This window comes from Artibeus jamaicensis, unplaced genomic scaffold, assembly GCF_021234435.1.
Source record: "Artibeus jamaicensis isolate MK-2021 breed Jamaican fruit bat unplaced genomic scaffold, CSHL_Jam_final contig_402, whole genome shotgun sequence".
In the NCBI taxonomy this organism is placed as follows: Eukaryota; Metazoa; Chordata; class Mammalia; order Chiroptera; family Phyllostomidae; genus Artibeus; species Artibeus jamaicensis.
In genome coordinates, this window is record NW_026521818.1 from 4,855,615 (window position 1) to 4,878,442 (window position 22,828).

Here is a 22,828-nt window from a genome sequence, read left to right on the forward strand (position 1 = left end):
AGGAGGGTAGTGTAGCTTCCACTTACTCCTCCACCATCTTCGGTCTTTTGAAAATCATAATAAAAGACATTTTACATAGCCATATTAATTTTGAACAGAGCACCTGTAATGAAATTTTATTAATAAAGTGTTTCTTTATAATGATAATATTTTTAATTCACCAAGAATATATAACAATTAAAAATTTTTATGTACTTATTAATCAGCTCATGTTTTTTAAATACCTAAGTGACAGAACTATAAGAGAAATATATGTCTACACTGTAATTGAAGAGATTTTTTTAAAAATATAGTAACTCAAAGTCAAATGTAGACATTTTTAAGATCATAACCAATAAGCTTGAAATAATACTTATAAGGACATTTTTACCCAACAAATGGGGCCCTCACTATTTTTAAAAACTGAACATTTTAGAAATTATTCATATATTAAAGTCTGTCACTTCCTTGTTTTTTCCCCCTTTTGGAGTATTTTTAAAACTGAGTCTCAATCTCTTGAACTTCAAAATATTAGTAGTGGATCCCTTGTAAGACTGCCATGAAGATTACATTAAGCGACGCATGCCAAATACCTGGAATGTACAAGGTGTATTATCCTAATATCTACCTCATCCAGGTTTCAAAGAGGAGAGCCTTCATAAAAAGGTTCTAATACTTACAGGATTTGGAAACATACTTACATTGAATTTGTACCTAGTTTTTATGGCTTTATATGATTTCAGTTTTTATATGCTTCTGCTCTAGACTTTTACAGTCTAAATATTCCACATGTGTCATACAAAGAATTCTCTTTCTGGTTGAATCATTGTGATTTTTTTCCTAGGCTTTCTGTAGTTGTGTTCTAGTTTTTGAGCATGATGATGTACTGGCTGCTGGAAGGTGAATGCATGAATGTCTCTGGAGTAGCTCCAGAGCTCAGAAGAAGCCATTTTATCCAGAGTCACAATTTCTTCCTTGTAGCTATGCGTTTTAATTCAGTTTTTACAAATTTCCATACTAGTCAAATGGTGTGGTACAGAAAACTAAAAGATCTATAGTTTGTTTAAGTGATGTCACTTTCAAAAACAGTTCTAGACATTATTTAGAGTGTTCTCATGTTTGTTTGCAGAGTACGTACGTAACTTAGCCAGAGTACAAACTCCTAGAAAGGTCCACAGTTAAATCTCCCTTAGTACTCATTCACAGTTCTTAAATGTGGTCAGTACTCAATAAATATATGTTGATTGGTAAAGAACTCATCGGACACTTACTACACTGGAGCAAGGCAGAGGAAGAAGAAAGAAGTCATGGGGTCTGGAAGGTAGTACAGGAGGAGAGATGAAACAGACTTCAGGGACTGAACATTTTGGAAAATCCTGCAAGTAAAGTCCTGTGTGATTGTGTGCTTTTGTACGCAGGTCATTGATGATGTAGAGAGTATGTACAGTACAAACCAGAGCTACAAGCAGTCTTATTTAATTTTTTTGTTAGCAGTGGTGCAGACTATAAAAAATTCATGTTCATATTCTAAATATGTATGCCTGGCGTAAATAAATAATTTACTATTCAGGCTATAAATTATTTACTAAGTTATTCTAAATATATAATACTATTTGCATTTTAGTGAAAGTACAACAGGTAAACTGATGGTCTTTTAGAGTCAGAAATAAAAAAATAAAAGAAAACTTCAAGACTTAAACCACAGTAGGAAATTTTCAATAAAAGAAAAGAATAGCAAGACAGCCCCAAATATCAGAAAAAACAAACCAAATAAAAAAACTAAAGAACGGAAAAAAACCTTCATTGTAGAAAATACCAGTTTTATCTGTTATCCCTAAATGTCCAAACATGGACTATACAGATTTTCTTTGGAATTTCTGAGCTGGGCATTTTGATTAGAAAGCTTGGTACCACAGAAACTTTTTAAAAATTCACTTTTAATGCTTACTGTGACTTCAAAGCAGTAAGCCAGATAATGTTCTGTTTGGGTTGGGTGTTTAATAAAACGTGGCTATGTCGCTGGTTCATTCTTTGGAATCGGTCTGCCGAAGATTTCAAATCCCTAGCAATGGCTTGGAAGAAAGCTTCTTCTTGAATAAATTTGCTTTCTTCTTAAGCATAGTATCTGTTGGTTGGTCAAACAGTTCAGACTCATTCCCTTGGCAAGCAGAATTCTGAGTCAGTGTTGTTTTTGGACACATCATTCCCAATATCAAGCCTGGGATCTTGTCTTCTTGTCTCCCATGAAAGCTTGGATGTACTCTCAGCAAGGCTTGCAGAAGCTAAATCTACAGTGATGGAGGGGTAGATCCGCTGCCCAGAGGCAGTGGACTCTACTGCCCAGTGTTCTCATCTCACTGGCATTAATTTGGGAATCATTGATTCCTCTTTATGTGCCCAAAGAACATATTTCATATTTTATACTAACAAGAACATAGGTTTCAGATGTAGGATTTCTAGTTTACCTACCTATTTTATCTGGATGATCTTGAGTAAGTAAGTCAATCTCTGCATGCCTCAGTTTCCTTATCTCTAAAACGGTGATCATAATGCTAAACACCTCAAAGATTATTATGAGGATTAAATGAATTAGAACACACAAAACACCTGAATAATGCCTTACACATAGTGTTCAATGAGTATTAGTTCTTGTTATTATTACTACTGTTATTATTGGTACATATTACTTTTTTCTATTAAATTTTGTGTTTATCTAAGAAAGAGATCTTCCTTATTAATTTTGCTAACTAGCATGGTACTGGTCATGTCGGATGATCATTAAACACTTACTGAATGAATGCATAGGTGGATACATATGAATAAATGGATTAATTAACAAATGAGCGGATGAAGTGACATGCATACTTCAGCATGGTGGGGCGTTAAGTTCTTAAAAATATCAGTGTAACAAATGCTCAACATGTACATACATGTAAAGCTCTATGATGTAATCATTCTATGATTAAGTTATTGATGATTATGTGTCGTTTAATCAGGGGTCCCTTTGTCAATCTTAATTTCTTTCTACTTTGGTTAGAAATTGAAAAGACCTTGGCCTAATTTTCCTGTGTTATAGTCTGATGAATATACCTAAAATTTTTGTAAAAATTGTGCCCTTTGAAAGGAAAATCTCTTGAACTTCTTGGTAACCTTTTTCTGTTTCATTGTTGAGTCTCTTCACGAGCTTCCTACCAGTGGACCTATGTTACAAACAACAACCTGTGGGTGGTACAGTGGTGGTCATCAGGGCTCGGTCCTAATAACAATTGTCCTTACCTTTCTCTAGGAACACAAGAGTCACTGTGACCTCCCTGTCCTTCACTGGATTACAGTCACACTGCTACCATGCGATCCTCTGAGAGCCAGGAGTCTGATGGAGATAGAGCTGGTTAGAACTTGTGACAGCCAAAGGGGGAAAGTAGTGGTAACATTTCTCTCTGTGCCTCCCATGGGCAGCCCAAGGCCCACACCAGGTCTTGGCTTGATCCAGTTGCCAGCATCTCAGCAGGCAGGGTGAGGTGTTGCTTTGTCCACAGACAAGTGAGAAACATTTGTTGTCAGGTGAGGACTAGTGGTGGTCAACAGGCTATAGCATCCTTAGCTGGAATGTCAGAGAGGATGGTGTAAACCAGCAACAAAGACTCTGTTCTATTAAGGCTCAAAAGGGAGGCTTTTATTTTTTTTATTCTGCTCATTTCTACATGTTCAAGGTTGGTACAGAGAAGAATATTTAGGCAATGTTTTGATTTGGACTAAAAATCATTCTTAGTGCTTACCCTCATTCCTTCCTTAATATTCATTCCATCAGCAACTCTTGCCAAGTCGGTGTCATTTATATCAATATTGCACTATCCAAAAGAGAAAGAATAATGGAATAAAAGAGAGAGAGAGAGAGTAAGACTTGGGGATGGGATACGGGATGTGACAGGCACCTGTTGTATATCATATTTGATCGATCATAAGGCTATGTCAATACTTTCATGTAAACATCATATGCCCTGGTCTCAATTGTTCTTACTTTTAGTGATGAAGTTTCTGATAAGAATTTATGTTTCAACACATATTCATGAAAAGATAATGATTTATGTCACTAAATTACTTGCCATTTAATTTAGAGTACAGAGTTCTAGTAGCTTTTTGCCACCTCTTTCTTCTGTTTTTCTCTTAAAAACATTCTTTGATCTGTTAGAGTTAAAATGTTGCAAATGCTTTTCTTTAAGATAGTAAATGGTTTTTATTTTCTTTTGTGTGCTTGTGTATATTTCTAAATATTATACAGAGGACTTCCATCACTTTAGTAATCAGAAAAAACTATTAAAGTAATAATGGCATTGCAAAAGAAAAGCTCATAATACTTCCCATGAGGGCCTCCTCTGGCTTTCTTCCATGAAAACATTTTCTCCCTGCATGGGAGTCACAAGAAATTGCTCAATGCTTTGTTGTTTTATTTCCATAGAGCCTGTCCCTTTTACGTGACCCCTACCTCATTTCATCACCCCTGCTTCTACTCTTGTAATAAGATAGTTCATGGAGGGGAAAATAAAGATGCTATTTGTCAGTGGTGTTATAAAATATTTCTGCCAACTTTAAGGCTTTGATTGCTAATCTAGACATTGTACTGCATCTGTCCCCTTCTTTGTCCCCTCCTTGCATCTGCCCCATTAACATTTTGTGACTGAGCATGAACTTGAATGAAGGAAGGCATGAATCTTCTCTCTTCTTCCCCTTCTCGGGTACCATCACTGGCACAAGATGGGTAAGGGTGATGCTCCCCTCACTATAATATATGGAAAGCACTTCTTATTCTTGGTTTTGCTCAGGCTAGCCATTAGCTCATGGCAACCACTATTTGGTCTGTTATTTTTTTTCTTCACTATTTAAAAAAGAGCAAAGATGCCTTTCTCTACTTGCTGAGACTTTCTGTTTCCACTGCTGATTCAATGTCTGGGCTGAGAGTTGCTCAGGAGCTGTTGCTGCCTTTACAAACTCCTTCTCTGCTTCTTTCACTCTTTAATCTTTCTTTTGGGAATCGGTCTTTGTCTTTGCTGAGACTAGGACTTCCTTCCATGAAGCTTCTGGATGCACCTGAGGCTTTGCTGGATCTCTGTTTCTTCTGCTTCTGCCTTTTGGACATACAACATTTCTGGATTTTTTCTCATTGAAAGTAGTCACAGTGAGGTTGCTAGAGATTTCACAGTCAAATCTTAGTCAGGAAAGGGAGAAGAGCTGCATTTAAAAAGTGGAAAGCTATATCTACTGAAGACCTAAACGTTCTACATTGCACTTCCTGAAAAACCTTCCGAGGAAAAAATGCCCTACTCTATTCAGATTCTTTCTTCCATTAGGCATGGCACCACCTCTAAGGGGTCATCTACTGTTCTCTGTGTTGGAACAGAGAGGTTGTCCCCTCACTCAACTGCTTGTGTGATTACCCCTTACCCTTCAGTATTCAGCTCAGACACAAACTCTTTTTGGAATTATTTCTTTCTGCCTTAATTTCAAGATTGCCTTTTCCCATGCCTCATTATTAATTAACTAGGTGACCACCCTTCAAACCCCCACAATACTCTCTTTAGTGATCATCTTGCCTTGTAGTTATTTATTTTTTGCCACTAGACTGTGTGCACTTTCAGGGAAGGCTCTGCATCTTCTTTTTCTTTGTATAGCTGATACCTAGCACGGAGCTTAGAAAATGGTAGGACCTCAGTATTGATCTCAGAGTGTATAAGGTTTGGTGGCACTTGTGCTTTGCTGCAGTATCAAAGACAGAACCCATGACAGAGGGCAAAGACCATATTGGGTCCCAAAAGATCTTCCTTGGGATCCAAACTGCCTGTAACATCTTTTTCTGGTTCAGAATGTGGGATGTCAATGGGTTCAAGTTTCCTGAAAATAAAGATTCTGTCTAGCCTCTGGGACTCCATAGCAGGGTTCTCATTGCGGAGAGGGCTAAACTGTACCTTTCTGCTCTGCATCTGCAGTTGTTAGCCCTTAGTCACTCATGCAACTTTCATTTTGGTCATTTTTGTGATTCTTCATCTCTATACAAGAGAAGGATGAATAGCAAAAAAGTTGTTGATGTTCCATAGCAGCTTGGCAGTCCCTCACAGCTTTGGGAACCCAGAGACCATCCCAGCCCTGAGTTGCCTGTGCAGTGGCATAGCTCCAAGTATTTTAGCTCTGAGAAATGATCTTGGTTTCTGTCTTGAGCTAATACATGCATTTTGCACACACTCTGTTAACTCTGTGGGGATAGTGTCCCAGGATAACAATGCCAGAACCAAACAGGCTCCTTGCGATCATAATGCTTTTTTTCAAAAAGAAGAATGTGATAGCCAGAAAAGTGAAGTGATCTGCTCAAGGTCATACAACACTTAAACAGAAGTAGAACTAGAAGCCACGTTTCTTGGGCCCAGTCTAGTGTTGTTCTTAACACAATGGACTGAATTTTGTAGAACGAGAGAAGGGTGGATCACTTAAAATGGAGTAGAGGAAAGAAAGTGATTTTCTTTTTACAAAAAGGGGCAAGAAGGAATTCCACAAAGACTGGTATATAACCTTAGACAGCTATGGAACCTCGCTGGGCCTTGTTTTCCTTATCTGGAAAGTGGGAATGATAATAGTTCCCCTACCAGCTGCTGTGAAGGTTAAGTGACACTATGTCAGCACAGGGCCTGGCACAGGGCCTGGCCTCGGGGGAAGCTCAGGGAACAAGGACTGTTATTACCAATGAGCATGTTGTCCAGCTCCGCTCCCATTCTAGCTCCACAAAGCTTCCCAGCAGGCAATCAATGCGGCAGCCTGCTGGCTGCCAAGCAGTCACGCAGGACACATTTGTGAAGGGTTTGAGAGCAAACCTAGTGTGCAAGAAAACAACCAAATTCCAATAAAGCCTAATTATTTGCACTGTTTATTAATAGCTTTGCTCCTCCACCTCTCCCCCAGCAACAAATTAGGCTCTTACTTGAGGTATGGCAGTGGGAAGGGAGGGCCTGGGGCGCGTTGCTGCAGGGGGTATATCTTTTGCATAATGCATCCTGGAATCCAAAGGGGGCCTGGAGAGCTGCCCGCTCTCAGCTTCCCTTTGTATCTCCCATCATTACCCATAAAAGCCATCATTATGATTCGGGTCCCCTTTATTGCATGTATAAATAAAATCTGACAAAATTGTAAGTAAATCCTTTAGTGGTGAATGCTAATAGAAGACGGCAAAAATTAATTTTATGCATGAAAAATCTCATTAAGTAGCTTCACGGAAATAAAAGGAACCAGCATCAGAGACTGGCGGAGTGCTGGAGTCTCTGCAGCTTCGCCCTGGAGGAGGCCATGCGCTCCTGCTGCTGCTGGTGGCCCCGAGGACCACAGGTGGCTTCCGAGCTGCACCTTCCATGAAAGGCTTTAGTTGGAGGTAGACAAAGTCTAGCCCCAAGGCCCTTCCACTCTAGAGGCAGAAGGGATGCACACAGGAAGGCACTGGGATGAAAATCTTCCAGAAACCCTGAGCAAAGCCCTAGGGCGAGGCTGGAGGCACGATCCTGAGAAGACCACAGTGCCTGGGCAAAGCAGACACAGCTTTGTAAGATAGCTGAGTCTAGCTCCTCCTTCATAGGGCTTTCTAGAGCTAACTTAACCCCATAAACTGCTCTAAAAGAGGGTGAAGAATGCAGAGGAGGGGCAAAGGGAGAGAAGGAAGGAAAGTCAGTACAACAGCCCTAGCTCCAGCAAAACCAGGATCCATCAGCCAAGGGCATAAAATGTACAATAGTAGGCTCAGATGCTCTGCCAGGCAGGCCCAAACTTCAATGACTAATTCTATATTAGTTCTTGATCGGTTGATACTATGATTTCTTCACTGCATTTTTCTGGGTTTGATTCATATTGTGTGGGATAAATGATCCATTTAATGTGGTTTGTTTCCCCTCCTGAAAAAGAAGCTGTTGATATCGAGACAAAAATAATTTGTTCAGTCTATCTCCTCTCCCCAGCCTTCTGCTCTCAGCCATTGTACATTGCCACCAATGCCATTCCTCAATACACGGTGAGTTTTCTTTAGAACTAAAATGACTATTCATTGGTTGTTTGTGGTTTCAGGGCATAAAGACCATACTCAAGTGGTTTATTGTAGATCATTTTGATTGGTCAACTCTGTGTGTAAATATAATAGATTTTAAACACACCATGAAAGTCTGCTAAGAGGATAAGGTTTTAAGAAAAGATTATGTTTTTCACTTATTTTCCAGCACGGCTGCAAATAAGAAATAGACAATCAGATAGGTGGAAGCTGTACTGAATATCAGAGAAACAAGCAATAATAACACTAATAAAAACAGGAAGGAAAGAAGGATCCTTCAATAACAATCCCTTATTGATGTTAAATTGTTCCAGAGAAATTCTACTGTAAATCCCTAAAAATGTATTGAAAAGGTAACAAACGCACTAAATTTGCCTGTGCTCTTAGATATCAGCAAGGCAGAAAAACTATTAGAATCATGGTCAGAAGGCAACTGAACTTAGAAGTAGCAGGAAATGACAGAACTGAGTTTGAATCCCAGTTCCATCTCTTCACACGTCCGAACCCTTGTGTAAAATAGTTCATCTTTCTGGGCTTCAGTCTCCTCGGAGTTCCTTTGAGGACTGTAGAAAGCTACGCAGTGCCTTTTTCTACCACAGGCTCTCTATAAATGACAGCTCTTAGAAGTCTTTAGGGAGCTGAGAGTGGATGTGTAAGGTGAACCAGATTGTAATCGCTGGGCCTTTTCCAACCGTTTGCATCTGACTAGTCCTTCTGAGTATCTTCTGTTCCATATGTCATGCCTTTGCTTTGATGAAAGCACCAAAGTGATTAGGATAAAGAGCAAATACATTTTTGAAATGTCAGCCCCAGAGCATTGTTTGGATATGGTTTCCAAGTTCCTTTCCAAATTGCGTTTAAAGAATTTAATTTTCTTTTTAACTACGCTTGCTGATCAAGGCACCTGCTTCACTGGTCGGGAATGCCTTTGGCTTTATGAAACTCGATCTTCATCGTAAGCCCCAGCTTCCTTGCCTTGCTCTCATCTCGATTGCTGGGTTTGCCTTTTGTTTTGACTGTGACCAGAAAAAGGTATCATTTTAGCTACTACTACCTCCTCCAAAGGAAAAAATCTGAGATCTAACTATCATACAGTCTATTTGAGAATTATCCATCTGTGACCAAGTGAAGACAGTTTATCTCAGTGGTTATATCGTGAACCCTGTGCAAGTTTTTTGCTGCTCTTTAGAGAGCTGTGTTTGAACGCAGACTTAACACTTTGAAAAATGTGAATTTACCTGCTTCTGCTTAGGTTCTTTTTCATGCTTGCCCACCTTAATTGAACCACTGTGTGACAAAGAGGAAACATGAAATAAAAGAAACCTCATGGTTTTTCAAGCTAGCTGCACAACCCACTTTGTTAGGGACCCTGAAAAATATAGAATTTTGGGACTGACCCTAAATTTCCAGATGTAGAGCCTAAGTTGTTCTTTTAAATTACCCATGTGCAACTGTTCCATGAACTTGTATTTAGGGAACATTAATATAGTCCAATTCCCCACATTTCACAATTGAGGGAATCAAGGTGAGAGGGAGTGGAAGCAACTGTGAAGGTCACAGAGCTGGGTAATGACAAGCCTGTTTCTGACTACTGGAGCTATTCTGAATTCGCCGCTTTCACCCTGCTGCTTGGAACAACTGATTTGATGCTATGATCTGGGACTTAAAAAATCATTTCTTTAGTATATGACTAAAAATTAGACCCTGTAGGGCTCATACCAAATGATAGAAATATTACAACATCAAAAGAGCAAAATACCAAGGTTACAGTGAAAGATGTCTCCAAAAAAAAAACTCCAAGGCTCAAGAGAGAATGGACAAAACATAGGAAGTCTCAGTTTTGCTTCCTCAGTAGTTCCTTAAATGCATCCCACTTATCTGACTGATGTACTGGGCCTTGATGGTCAGCCCAGGCATCTTTGCTCACTGACAACCACATCTGCCTCCTGCACTCATGGCCCAAATGCCTTGGTGCATGTGGTACCTGGACAGGTGCGTGACATGACTGGCGCAGCTGAGAGGGCGAACCAGGGATGAGAGTTCACAACTCTTTGAGAAACCAGATTATCCCAAGTAATAGACTCTGGCCACTCTTTCCACTTCTTTTTCTATTTCTGCCTTCTTTTCCTCTTCTCTTCAGACTGGTTCTGGGAGGAGCAATTGAGATAAATGCCATGAATTGCCCCAACACTGCGGTGCGGTGAGAGTGAGAGCTGATGGCGGTCTTGATCTCTGGGTCGGCAGCACTAAATTCCTGTTCTTTGTTCCTCTCCTCTTTGTCTCAGGCCCCCTTTTCCATGGTGATGGCAGAAACTAATTTCCATGTATGTTTTCAGTATTTGAATGGTGTGAGTTCCCCTGAAGAAACTAAACAATTTGTATGTTATGAGCGTTTTAAATTCTGAGCCTCAATTTCCTCAATGGCAAACTGTAAGAATTCAGCTATCTGCATTGTGTCTGATCATCAATACAAGTCAATAATAATTAAAAATAGCTACTGATGGCTTAGCATTACTATTCATTATATTAACAATTTTGATACAGGAGTGTTTTCTTGTGAAAGATTCCAAATCTTTTACCACATTCGAAAACAAATCTGCTCAGCTTGCACAGTAGATGCTTTTTAATCTACTATCCATAGAGTCTTGTATTAGAATGTATTTTTTCTGTGCACTTATCACAATGTATTGTAGTTACTTGTCTCTAGGTCATTCTTTCCCAGATTTTGAGATCCTCAAGGGCAAACACTGTCACTTATTCTGTATCCTTGTGGCCCTGATGCAGTGCCTGGCACATAGTGGGTGTTCAGAAAATGCTCGTTGAATAAATAAAGAGAAGCACTCAGGCTCAAAAAGACTGTGGGAGTCATGGTGGCCAATACCAGGCTTCCCAGTTTAAGATGCACAATCTCGCTGAACTGTGAGTTTTGGTTTTCCAAATTACAAAGAAATGATAATCAGCTTCGTCCTTCTCTTGCCTGCCTTATAACTCATGCTGTTGTGGGTTAGAAGCCTTGGCAGGGGATAAGGCAAAAAGCCATTCTGTCAAACTTGGCACTTTGCTGTAAATTTGGATAACAGGTCTACTCTGTTTTTTTTTTAAATGAGGCAATCTGGGCTTCCTTTTCTCTTTAGTGGAGTCAGATAGTTATAACACTTTTTTCCAGCTTCATTTTACTCCCTTCTGTTATAAGACAATAGGGAAATCAACTTTGACAGGAACTTACAATAAGCTGGTGCCCTACAGTTATATGGCCATTTGCTACAGAGAGGATTGTTTGCAAGAAAACTTTTTAGAATTGAGAGGTTTCTGCACTGACACTACACTGGCTTTTTGGCTTAATAGTGATCCCAAAGAAGGCGCAAGTGACCAATGTGTTCACCTAAGAAATATTTGTTATTGTTCCAGTCAATTAGAACAAGATTTTCCTCTAAGGTCACTTTTGGAGATAAAGCACCCAGTAAGAAAAAATAATCTCAGTCTCTAGAGCTTTAGCAGATATTTAATTCTCCTTTGCCAGCGTAGAATCAGCAGATGTTGTAAACAAGACTCCTAGAATACATCAAAGGTCACAGCCTAGGGCCTTGGCAGATAGCTGTGGGCTCTCCTAGATGACGTGAGGGGAAAAGAGCAAACACGGCCCTCTGCACCACAGGCACTCCACCCCAAATGTTTTTACGCTCACCTTGCCGACTTGATAACTGAACTCAAACAGAGCCTGCCCACTTTGATTTGCTCCTTTCTCTGAATAATTCCCAAAAGGTAACAGGAGAATTGAAGTAAAAAAAAAAAAAAAAAAAAAAAAAAAAAACAGATGAGGAAAAGAAGACACGCCCTAAGTAGTTTTTAAACAATTCATCTGGAAAGTTTATGCATAGCTGCCTACATGTCTGAAGGCCATTACCAATTCCTGGAAGAATAATATCCCCACTTCTTGTTCACTGCATTTATCTTCTCTGCTTGGAAGGAGAAAACCATTCTGCTTTGCCTTGCAGAAGATCAGGGACCAATTTTCATTTCACCTGCTTTCACTGAGCTCATACCACTACCTAGTAGGACACTGGGCATGTAATGTTCAGTAAACATTTGTTTGCTTTACTCGGTAGTGCTATTTTCCCCTATACTAATCAATACAAGACCCAGTCATGTGAGTCTGTGATATCTGCAGTAGGTTCTGTTTGGAAAGAGTTTCTAGGAGGATTCCGGGCATCCTTAGCAGAATGGCATACCATACTGGGTCAGAGCCATCTTTTCACATTAGCTCTGACTCTTCTAACGCCCCAATTGATATGCACTCTCTGATGTTTGCTGTTCCCTGGTGACTACTTGTCATCCTTGTAAGGAGTAATGTGACCATTGGGTTCCAGTCCTTGGCACTCTGTGACCTCAGACAAATTATTTCACTTTGTTGGACATTTGTTTCTTTATCTACGTAACAAGAAGATTAGAATAGATTATCTGTAAAATTGGAAAGGTTAAGGATTTCTCTGGGTACTGATACCACTCTGTCAGCAAGGTCTGCCTTGAGCATTGTGCTCATAAAAGCTGGGAGGCCACATTCTGGCTCCGAAAACAAATACCTGGGCTGAGCACAATGTCATTCGAATGGAAGCGTGAATTTGAAGACTGAATGCATACACCAGCTGCATTCAGATTCTTAGCTGTGTGGCTGTGGAGAACTTACCAAATTGGTTTTCTTATCTGTAAATGAGCATAACATTAGTACCTAACTTGTGGAGCTATAACAAGAATTAAATATCGTGATACATATAACGCGCTTAGAGCAGTGGCTGGAACATGGTGTACACCCAGTACATGTTAGCTGTTATTATTTTTGTTGTTGTTAATGTTACATTTCAATTATTCACCTAAGATTTCTTTCAGCTCTGATATTTAATTATGATAAACCAGCACTTATTCTTTATGAAAAGTACTACACCAGCCTTACAGTGTGCAATGAAATTCTTAATTGGCACTGGAGGTTAGGAGCAATCATTCTTCACAAGGGGTTGCAAATAAGTTAATTATATTTCTATGTCAAATGGACTGCCAGGTAATAATAAATGTAATTGGGTTATTTTTTCTTTTTATTCATTAATTCATAGAATATACAATTAGTTAATATTTACTATGTGCTATTGTAGACACTAGAAATGGAGCAATAGTTAAAAAAAGTAAAATCTCTGTTTTCAAAAAGCTTAATTCTAGTGCAGGAACAGGCAATAAATAAGTAAACAAATAAAGAGAAAGTTTAATCTCTGATAGTTATCAGTGCTATGATTACTATAAACAGTCACGTCATAGGGGACACGTGTTTCGAGTGTTCAAGGCCTGACAGGTTCATGGTATTTGGGCAGATGGAGGAATATTCATGGAACCGTGGGGATGTCTGACATGCCTTTATTCACAGGTGGGCAAGCCAGGCACGCTGCAAGCCATGTGTCCCCCTGCATGACTCTGTGTACCACACGTTGTGGCTTTTGATCCCCAGTGTGGCACCCAGCAGGGAGCCACTAGCCCCTCTTGAATACTACAAACATAGCCTGCAAAAAAGCCAAAAAGTTATATAACATAGCATAATTCTGCACATGCAAATCCACTTCATGTTATGGGAACAGTTTATCAGACCCAGTCTCAAGGCTGTGAGAACCTACTTAGCAGGCCCCTCCAAGGCTATGGGAACACTGCTTCCCTTAGTTACCCAGACACCTGGGCGAGGAAGCCAGACTGCCGCCACTTACCCTACAGGACTCTGTACACTAGATGATCAGAAAAGATTTCTGTGGGAAAAAGTGTTTGAGCTGAATCCTGATTCCTAAATAGGTGTAGCTACATAGGTTATGAGGAAGATTGTTCTAGTCCAGTGCAAAGGTTGTAATGCAGGAATGTAATATGACCAAGAAACAGGAAGAAGCCCAGTGGGGTTGGAATCGAGTCTGCACAGAGAAGAATGGTAAGCGCTGAGATGGGGAGTTAAGTAGTGCCCCATGGTTTGGGGTATCATGGGTCCTGGTAAGAAATTTATATTTTATTCCAAACATTTTGAGATGACACTTCAATGTTATAAGCAGAAATGACACAATTTGATATACACTATATATTTTTTCCTGTGAATGTCAGCTTTAGTTCTGACTTCATTTTGCTCTATAGTAGCAGAAGTCCTTTTCTTAAGCTTTTAAATTTTTTTCAGTTACAGTTTACATTTAATATTATTTGTTTGGGTTTCAGGTGTTACAGCATAGTAGTTAGACAGTCATATACTTTACGAAGTGTTCTCCCTGATATTTCCAGTACCCAACTGGACCATCAGGGAATGGATAGATTTGCATATGTTTCAGGGAGGAAGGTAAAAAAATTTGCTTTAAAAAGTATTTAAGATTCTACCTAACATGACATTTGTTCCATATCTACAAACTTCTTCAAGGCCCCAAGCCTACTATTTCCTCAAGTATTGTATTAGTCTTTAAGTATTCTGCTTGTTGTTCTAGAAGCCTAAAAATGTTAATGCAACTTTTTTTGAGTATTTTTCTTAGAAAAATCATTGTTCCCATGCAACTCACACACCGAGAAACTGAATCAATAGGCACCGCCAAAATAAATGTCATTGCTCGGTCTCTTAGAGATGTCACTACATTTTATTGTTCTTCCACATCAGATGAATTATTTAAAGTTCACAGCAAGTGATTAAATGCCCATTAAAACCCTCACTTACTAGAGAGGGAACATGAACAAATCTGAATTCCTAAACCAAAGAACTGTCAAAATTGATAACATTCCCCCTATCTGGCTGGCCCCCCACATGTAGACTCCTTGCTTCCCACCTTCCTTCAGAGCATTAGACATTAAACTAGTCCATTTGCAATGCCTAACTTCCCCAAAGGAAACTTTGATCCCAATATATACCTCGCAGTGCTTTTGTTCCTGCTACATCGCTTTCAAGATATGTTATCTGGGACTCCTCCATCCTGAGGAAGGATCCAGAGCTCAAGTCCCTTTGATTCCCATTGAGATAAGTGATGCGACTCTCCTTTTACTGACCTTTCTTATCTGGCCACAGTCACATCTTGCTGCAGACACGTTTCTCCAGCATAGCCTGGCTTTTATCATGGGCTGTGTTTAACTGTTCATTTATTCAGAATATATAAAACACAGTTTAGTGGTCAGCTGATCAATATGTGATCACTCAGACCTTTATATTTATTTGTTAACCCCTAACCTTTCTTCTCTCATGTAAGCAGAAAGGACATTTATTGGGAGAATATTGGATAGCGCTTAGAAAAGAAGAAAAGACTGCTTAAGAGACTTACAAAATGAACATAGCTGAGGGAAGGTAAGTAATGAGAACTATTGCTAAAATTGTAGCATGAAAGAGCTGGTTGGAGTGCCCCTGCCTGTACCACCCACATCGCTGGGCCCCAGTACCAGCACTGGGGCTGTTGCCTTGATGCTCCTGGACAGTGGGCAATACTGCACTGCCTCCTCAGGCAGAGCTGCCGCCGACCCTGCTGCCTTAGCCACAGTCAGACTGCGTTGTGGACTGTGTCTAGTTCTCTGTGTCACAGCATCCAGATTCAAAGTCCCAGAAGGCAGCATCTCACTGGAAGTGGTAAGATTACTAAGCTGGTACTTTTGGCTTCTATGATGATAGGGAGCACTCTGCACCTTAGTTTTATTTTTTAGATTTTATTTTTTATTTATTTAGAGAGGCAGGGAGAAACAGAGGGAGAGAAACATCAATGTGTGGTTGTCTCTCGTGCACTCCCTACTGGGGACCTGGCCTGCTACCCAGCCATGTGCCCTGAGTAGGAATTGAACTGACAACCCCTTGGTTTGCAGGCCAGTGCTCAATCCACTGAGTCACACCAGCCAGGGCAGCACCTTTGTTTTTAATTATGGGTGTTCCTTTGGTGGAAGTCTGTCACAAGTAACTTTTTTAGTTTATCACAACATTATGTATCTCTATTCCTCTTTTTCTCCAAAATTTAATAGATATCTAATTCACATGATAAACAGCATGTAGTCAAAGTATAGAACTTGATATGTTTTGAAATTTGAAGTACGCATACACCTGTGAAACCATCAAGAGGATGTATACATTCATCACTCTCAAAAGTTCTCTTCTGCCCTTCTCTGGCTCCTCCAAAGCAACTCTAGGTTAATTTAAATTTTCTGGAATTGTGTGAAAATATAGTCAGTATGATATGTATTTCTTATATCTGACTACTTCCACTCAGGAGATTCATTTCAGATTTATTTATTTGTGTGTAGTGAGAGTTCTTTTTATTATTGACCGGTACTGCATTTTGTGTGTGTGTACATATTTATCACAATTTGTTTATCTATTTGTCATGTTATGGACTTTGGGGTTATTCCTGGATTTTGTCTATTACAAATAAAGATCCTCTGAATATTTGTGTTTAAGTTTTTATATGTTCATGTGCTTTTCTTTCTCTTCAGTAAATACCCAGGAGTAAAATATCTGTGTCATATTGTAGATATATTTTTAACTTTCGAATAAACTGCAAAATATTTTCTAAAGCAGGTGCAACATTTTACCACCAGCCGGATGTAAAACTTCCAGTTGTTCCACGTTATCCCCAACAATCGATGTGGCCAAAAATTGGTATAGTCAGCCTGTTACAGCCGTGGCAACATGTTTACAGTTCATGATCCAATACAAAAAAGATAATATCTCCTTTCTAATACCATATATAAACTATTAGGAAGTAATTTACCAGCATGACCATGATTGTCATAGATGTTTTTGGCCAAGAGAGGAGCTACTGCAGTTGCAAGGGACATCATGGCCACAGAAAGTGAGAAGGAAGTTCCCCAAAGCTTGGCAGGGTTATTACCAGAGCAATGGAGAGAGGAAATCTAGGTAAACAGAGCACTAGATGTTTTGATATTGCCTTGAGCTTAAGGAATATGGAGTCTGAGGGAAACCCTAGTAACATTCAATGTTCAATAATGTTTATGAGTAATACCTGGAGTAGGCAATATAAATCTCATGTTCCATGTCCATAAGGATCAAGGCAAGAGGGAGAATGGTGATTCAAGATAAAGTCCTGGAGTGTGTAGTGCTACCAATAAGGTTCCCCTCACTCCCACCCCCACCCCACTGACCCAGAAGTGCTCAGTGTGAGGTAACAATTCTCTGAAGCCAAGGGAAAAAAACATACAGTGACTTTTTATTATATCCTGAAAACTTGAGAGTGTCTTCTGGGAGGCCATACTTTGTCACTTAGTGGATTAAAAACTATTTCAGTGAATCATGTACAAACATGAAAAATAGTAAATTAAGAAATATTTAATTACTCCCAAATTCAGGTAGCCGTAGGCCTGGACTTAGAGAGTTTCTGTGTCATCTCTGTGTATTCCACCTTTTGTTAAGGTCTGGTGCTCTTTCAAGAATGTGCTCAGCTGGTAGTAATATAGCAGCTATTTAATTTCCTCTGCACACTTCTGATTCTAGTGGTCTGGGTAGTAAGCAAATAGAAATGTGGATCATTATTTGGAGGTACCATTTTGTCTTCTGCTTCTATAAGCCTGATCTTTCTTTGTATTTTTAACTTCAGTGTGAAGATGACATTTTAAATGATATTAATTATTATATAATTATAGCTTGTTGATGCTTTACAGAAATAAAAATTCATTGCATGATGGAGTAGAGATTGGAATGGGATATGGATGCCTCTCAAGTGTTTCAGGACTTATACCAATTAAATTGTTTCCATCTCTTATGAGGTTTGAGTAATTATCTCAGGAAACTTATGTGAAATCATTGCTATTAAAAGGAAGTATTTTACTGAGTTAATGTGATGATTGAGTTTTGAAGCAAAGGTAAGGAGAATCAGTTGACTTATGGTGTTTCAGATGTGCTGGTTTGACAAGGAAATGTTTATTCTTTAGCTCTACCTTACCCTCCTGATTTCTCTCTATCTCATCAAATTGCTGGGATAGACTCGTTCACTGGAAAAAGTCTTGTCTGCTAATGTAAGCATTGCTACCACCTTCTCTCAGGTATAAACACTCTTTAAAACCAGATTCATGGGCCTTGACTTTCATTGTTCACTCTTTCACGTCATAATTCCAAGGCCAGTGCTGCAGCATTTGACTAACACAGTCTTCAAATTCATGTGCTAAGTAGTACGGCTCCCTGAGGGCTAGAGGGATAGAGAAGATGAGGCCGGCTTATTTTAGGTGCTCTAACTTGCCTGGCTGATTCTCTCATATTCATCCTACAAAAACAGAGTGGCATCTTTGCTTTGAACTTCAGGCTACATTGAATAAGAAAAAAATGTTACATCAGAAACAAAAAATGTTGCCAAGTGGATTGTGGGAAGGAAAAATCTACAACCACAATTACCAGAAGGCTTCCAGGGATCTCAATAATCCTGTTGGGAGCTCAAGGAAAAAATGGTACTTTTTAAAAATTGTTGTTCATTTATAGTTGTCCCCATTTCCCCCCCACCAGACACCCCCGCCCTACCCATCTCTGCCTCCCACCTTTGTACCTACACCCTTTGGCTTTGTCCATGTGTCCTTTATACATGTTCTTTGATGACCCTTCCTCTATTTCCCCCCATTATCCCTCTGCCTTCTAGTCACTGTCAGTTTGTTCTTTATTTCAATGTCTCTGGTTGTATTTTGCTTGCTTATTTGTCTTTTTGACTAGGCTCCACTTACAGGTGAGATCATATGGTATTGTCTTTCACCACCTGGCTTATTTAACTTAGCATAATGCTCTCCAGTTTCATCCATGCTGTTGCAAAGGGTAGGAGCTTCTTTCTCTCTGCTGTATAGTATTCCATTGTGTTAATGTATCATAGTTTTTTTATCCACTCACTCACTGATAGGCACTTAGGTTGCTTCCCATACTTAGCTATTATGAATTGTGCTGCTATGAACATTGGGGTGCATAGGTTCTTGTGAATTGCTGTTTCAGGATTCTTGGGGTATAGTCCCAGCAGTGGAATTGCCAGGTCAAAACATAGTTCTGTTTTTAGTTTTCTGAGGAAATTCCATACTGTTTTCCACAGTGGCTGCACCAGTCTGTATTCCCACTAACAGTGCACTAGGGTCCCCTTTTCCCCACAACCTCTCCAACACTTGTTGTTTGTTGCTTTGTTTATTGTGGCCATTCTGACTGATGTGAAGTGGTATCTCAATGTGGTTTTTATCTGCATCTCTCTGATGGCTAGAGATATTGAGCATCCTTTCATGTAACTCTGGGCCCTCTGTCTGTCCTCCTTGGAGAAGTGTCTGTTCAAGTCCTTTGCCCCCAAAATGGTACTTTTAAATAAATTCATTCCAGGAACATTAGTGAGCAATGTCTTTATAGTAGATACCACAGCAGTTCATTTTTCTCAGTAAATACCTGAGAAAAATTTCATCTATATATCATAGAAAATTTTCATGAACATCAGTGATAGCTTTCTTTCACACATCTCACTGAATAATTGGAAGTTGTTGTCTTGGTAATATGATAACTCAGCTAAATAGTTGCCAGGAATGTATGTGCCCAACACTTTGGATACAACTAAGGGAGTTGACAAAAGGTAGGAAAAAAGTCGTTCCCTACAGACTAGTAGAAAAGACAAGATAAAAAGAATCCATAGATAGACAAGGAACAGAATTAGTGTGTAAGAGCACCAAATTGGGATTAAAGACACCTGGATGGGCCTTCACGCTATGCCGGTTTTCTGCTGGACCACCAATTTCTCATACATAAATTTACAGCATTAGATTAATGGGATTAGTTTCCTCATGTAATCATATTTCTGAAGGCAGAGATGATGCAAAAAGAGGTTCTTTTATATGTTTGTCCCCATTTCATTTCTTGCATAAATTACCAGAGCATTCTACATCTGGGAGCTGATCCTCATCCACTTAGCTCCTACTCTGATGTTCCCCCAGCGGCATTAGTGATACAAGTGGCCGTCAGTATTTATCGCCTAGGTTGACATGTTTTGAATCTTCTTCATTTCCATCTTTGTTATAGCCAGAGGTAGCCAAGTGATTCAATTCTGATTAATGAAAGGTAACCAAAAGTTTAGGGACGTCACCTGAGAAAGAAAGTTCTACTTTCTTTCTTGTGTTTCTCTCTTCCCATTTACTGCTGTTTTAAACACCCACAGGATGACGCCAAGACTGAAGTGACTATCTGGTTCCACAGAACCTGCTAGTAAGCCCCCAGTTCCAGAATTCCTCCCGTATGAAACAAACATCCCTCCACCTAATCCTACACTCCTGTAAGTTAGGTTTTTATGTTACTTGCATTTTTAACTATTTCTAACTGATACAGCACACTACGAAGTATTCTACATATAAAACTTTTTTTATTATCTGAGCATAATTGGTCCTAGAAAGGGCCATGGAAGGTGAAATTGTAGAAAGCTGGGACATCAACATCAGTGAACAGGGATAAAATGTTTAATTGGGATTTTATCTTGGAAAATGAAACAAATTGGTGAATGTAATTTCATACTTAACATTTAGGTAATAACTGTAACTACAGGCAGTAATACCATAATAGTGTTTTAAACAGCTTTATAGAGCTATATTTGACATATCACAATATTTGCCCATTTTAAATGTACAGATGATTTTTAGTAAATTTATACTGTTGTTCAATCATCACCATGATCCCTTTTTAAAGCACTTCTGTCATCCTAAAATTTTTTGTCAAGCATTTTTTTAGTTAATCTCCATTTCTGCCCCCGGCCTCAGATGATCACGAACCAGTTTTCTACATCTATAGATTTGTCTTTTCTAAAAATCTCCTGTAAGTGGAATCATATGATATATATTCTTTTGTGTATGGCTTCTTTCATTGAGTGTGGCATTTTTGAGGTACATTCATGTCGTTGCACGAATTAATAATTTGATCCTTTTTGGACAGTAATCTATTGTTTTGCTATGCTACATTTTCTTTATCCTTTCACCAGTTCACAGATATTTAGATTCTCCAAGTTTTTGATATAGTATGAAAAATAAACATTGGTGAACAAATCTTGGTGTGGATATACATTTTTATTTCTCTTGGGTAAATACCTAGGAGTGAAAACACTGGGTCACATGGTCAGTATATGTTTAACAAATTTGAAAACTGTCCAACAGTTTTCCAAAGTGGCTGCAGCTACCTGCATCTCCACCAGCCATGGAGGAAGCTCCTGCTTTCTCCACATGCAGCCCAAGGCTTATGAGTGTCTCTCGTGTCATTTATGGCTGTTCTAGTGAGTATATGTGTTGTCTCATTGGGGTTTTAATTGTTGATTCCCTATTGTTCAATGGTATTGAGAAGCTTTTCATGTGATTATTGTCCATTTGTATATAATTTTTCTCATTTTAAAACTATTTTTTTGTTATTGAGTTATAAAAGATCTTTATATATTTCCACAAGATACAAGATACACAACACTTATTAGATATACGATTCGAAAATATTTTCAAATATTCTGTATATATTCAAATATTCAAATATTCTCCCATTCTGTAGTTTGCTATTTCATTTTCTTGATGGTGTCATTTGCAGTGCCTAAGTTTTAAAAATAATGTTGAATTTGTCAATATTTTCTTTTATAATTATACCTTTAATGTCATAACTAACAAATATTTGTTTACCTAAATTTATGAAGATTTTCTCCAATATTTTATTCTGAAAGATGTATAATGTTAGCCTTTTCTTTTAGGGCTATTATCTGTTTGTGAGCTTATTTTCATGTATTGTAGGAGATAAAAGCTTAAATATTTAAAAAATGTGAATAGCCAGTTTTTCCATCAGTCTGTTGAACAGACCACTCTTTTCCCATCAAATTTCCTTGGTACTTGGACAAATATACATTATTTATAAATATGAGATGTGTTCCTGCAAACCTGGTTCTGTTTCACTGATGTCAATATTTGTTATGACGCCACCACTACCTGGTATCAGGTAGTGTGTTCTTTAATTTTGTTATTTTTCAAAATTATTTTGGCTATTTGAGGCTTTTTTGAATTTCCATAGAAACTCTAAGACCAGCTTGTCAATTTCTCCAAGAAAGCCTGATAGGCCTTTTATGGGGATTGAATTAAATTATAGATTATTTGGGGGAGAATTATCATCTTAAAAATATTTGCTCTTATTATTCTTCAATATGCTAGGTGTCTCAATTTATATATATCTTTTAAAATATTTATCAGCAGTACTTTTTAGTTTTCATTGTACAGGTTTTGCATTTACATTTTTTTCTAAGCACTTAAATCCTTTTGATGTTATTTTGAATGTAATTTTCTTGATTACATTTTTGGATTTTTATCCTAGTATATAGAAAGGTAATATGCATTGGTCTTATATTTGCCACCTTCTTAAATTTGGTATGGGTTCAAGTAGGTTTGGGGTAAATGCTTTATAATATTTTACATACAGAGTCATTGTTTGCAAATTTAAACACAATTTTACTTCTTCTTTTTGCAAATGTATACCTATAATACCTCACATGATCTGATTCCTAAAAACCTTCCTAGCACATTTCTATCCACTCTGCTTTTCACTCAGTCATACGTTCAAAGATGCTTACCTACCTTCATATGTGCCTCAGGGTACATGCACATGATATTCCTTTTCCCTGAAACACTCTTCACCCAGTATTTCATGGCTACCCCCTTCATGATTTCCAGCCTTCATGTCTCAAGTCAAAAATCATCACTTCAAAGTGAGTTTTCCCCAGCTACCCTGAGAAAGTTTTCTCTACTACAACCATTCTGCAACTTTCTGTAAATGATTTTATTCAGAGC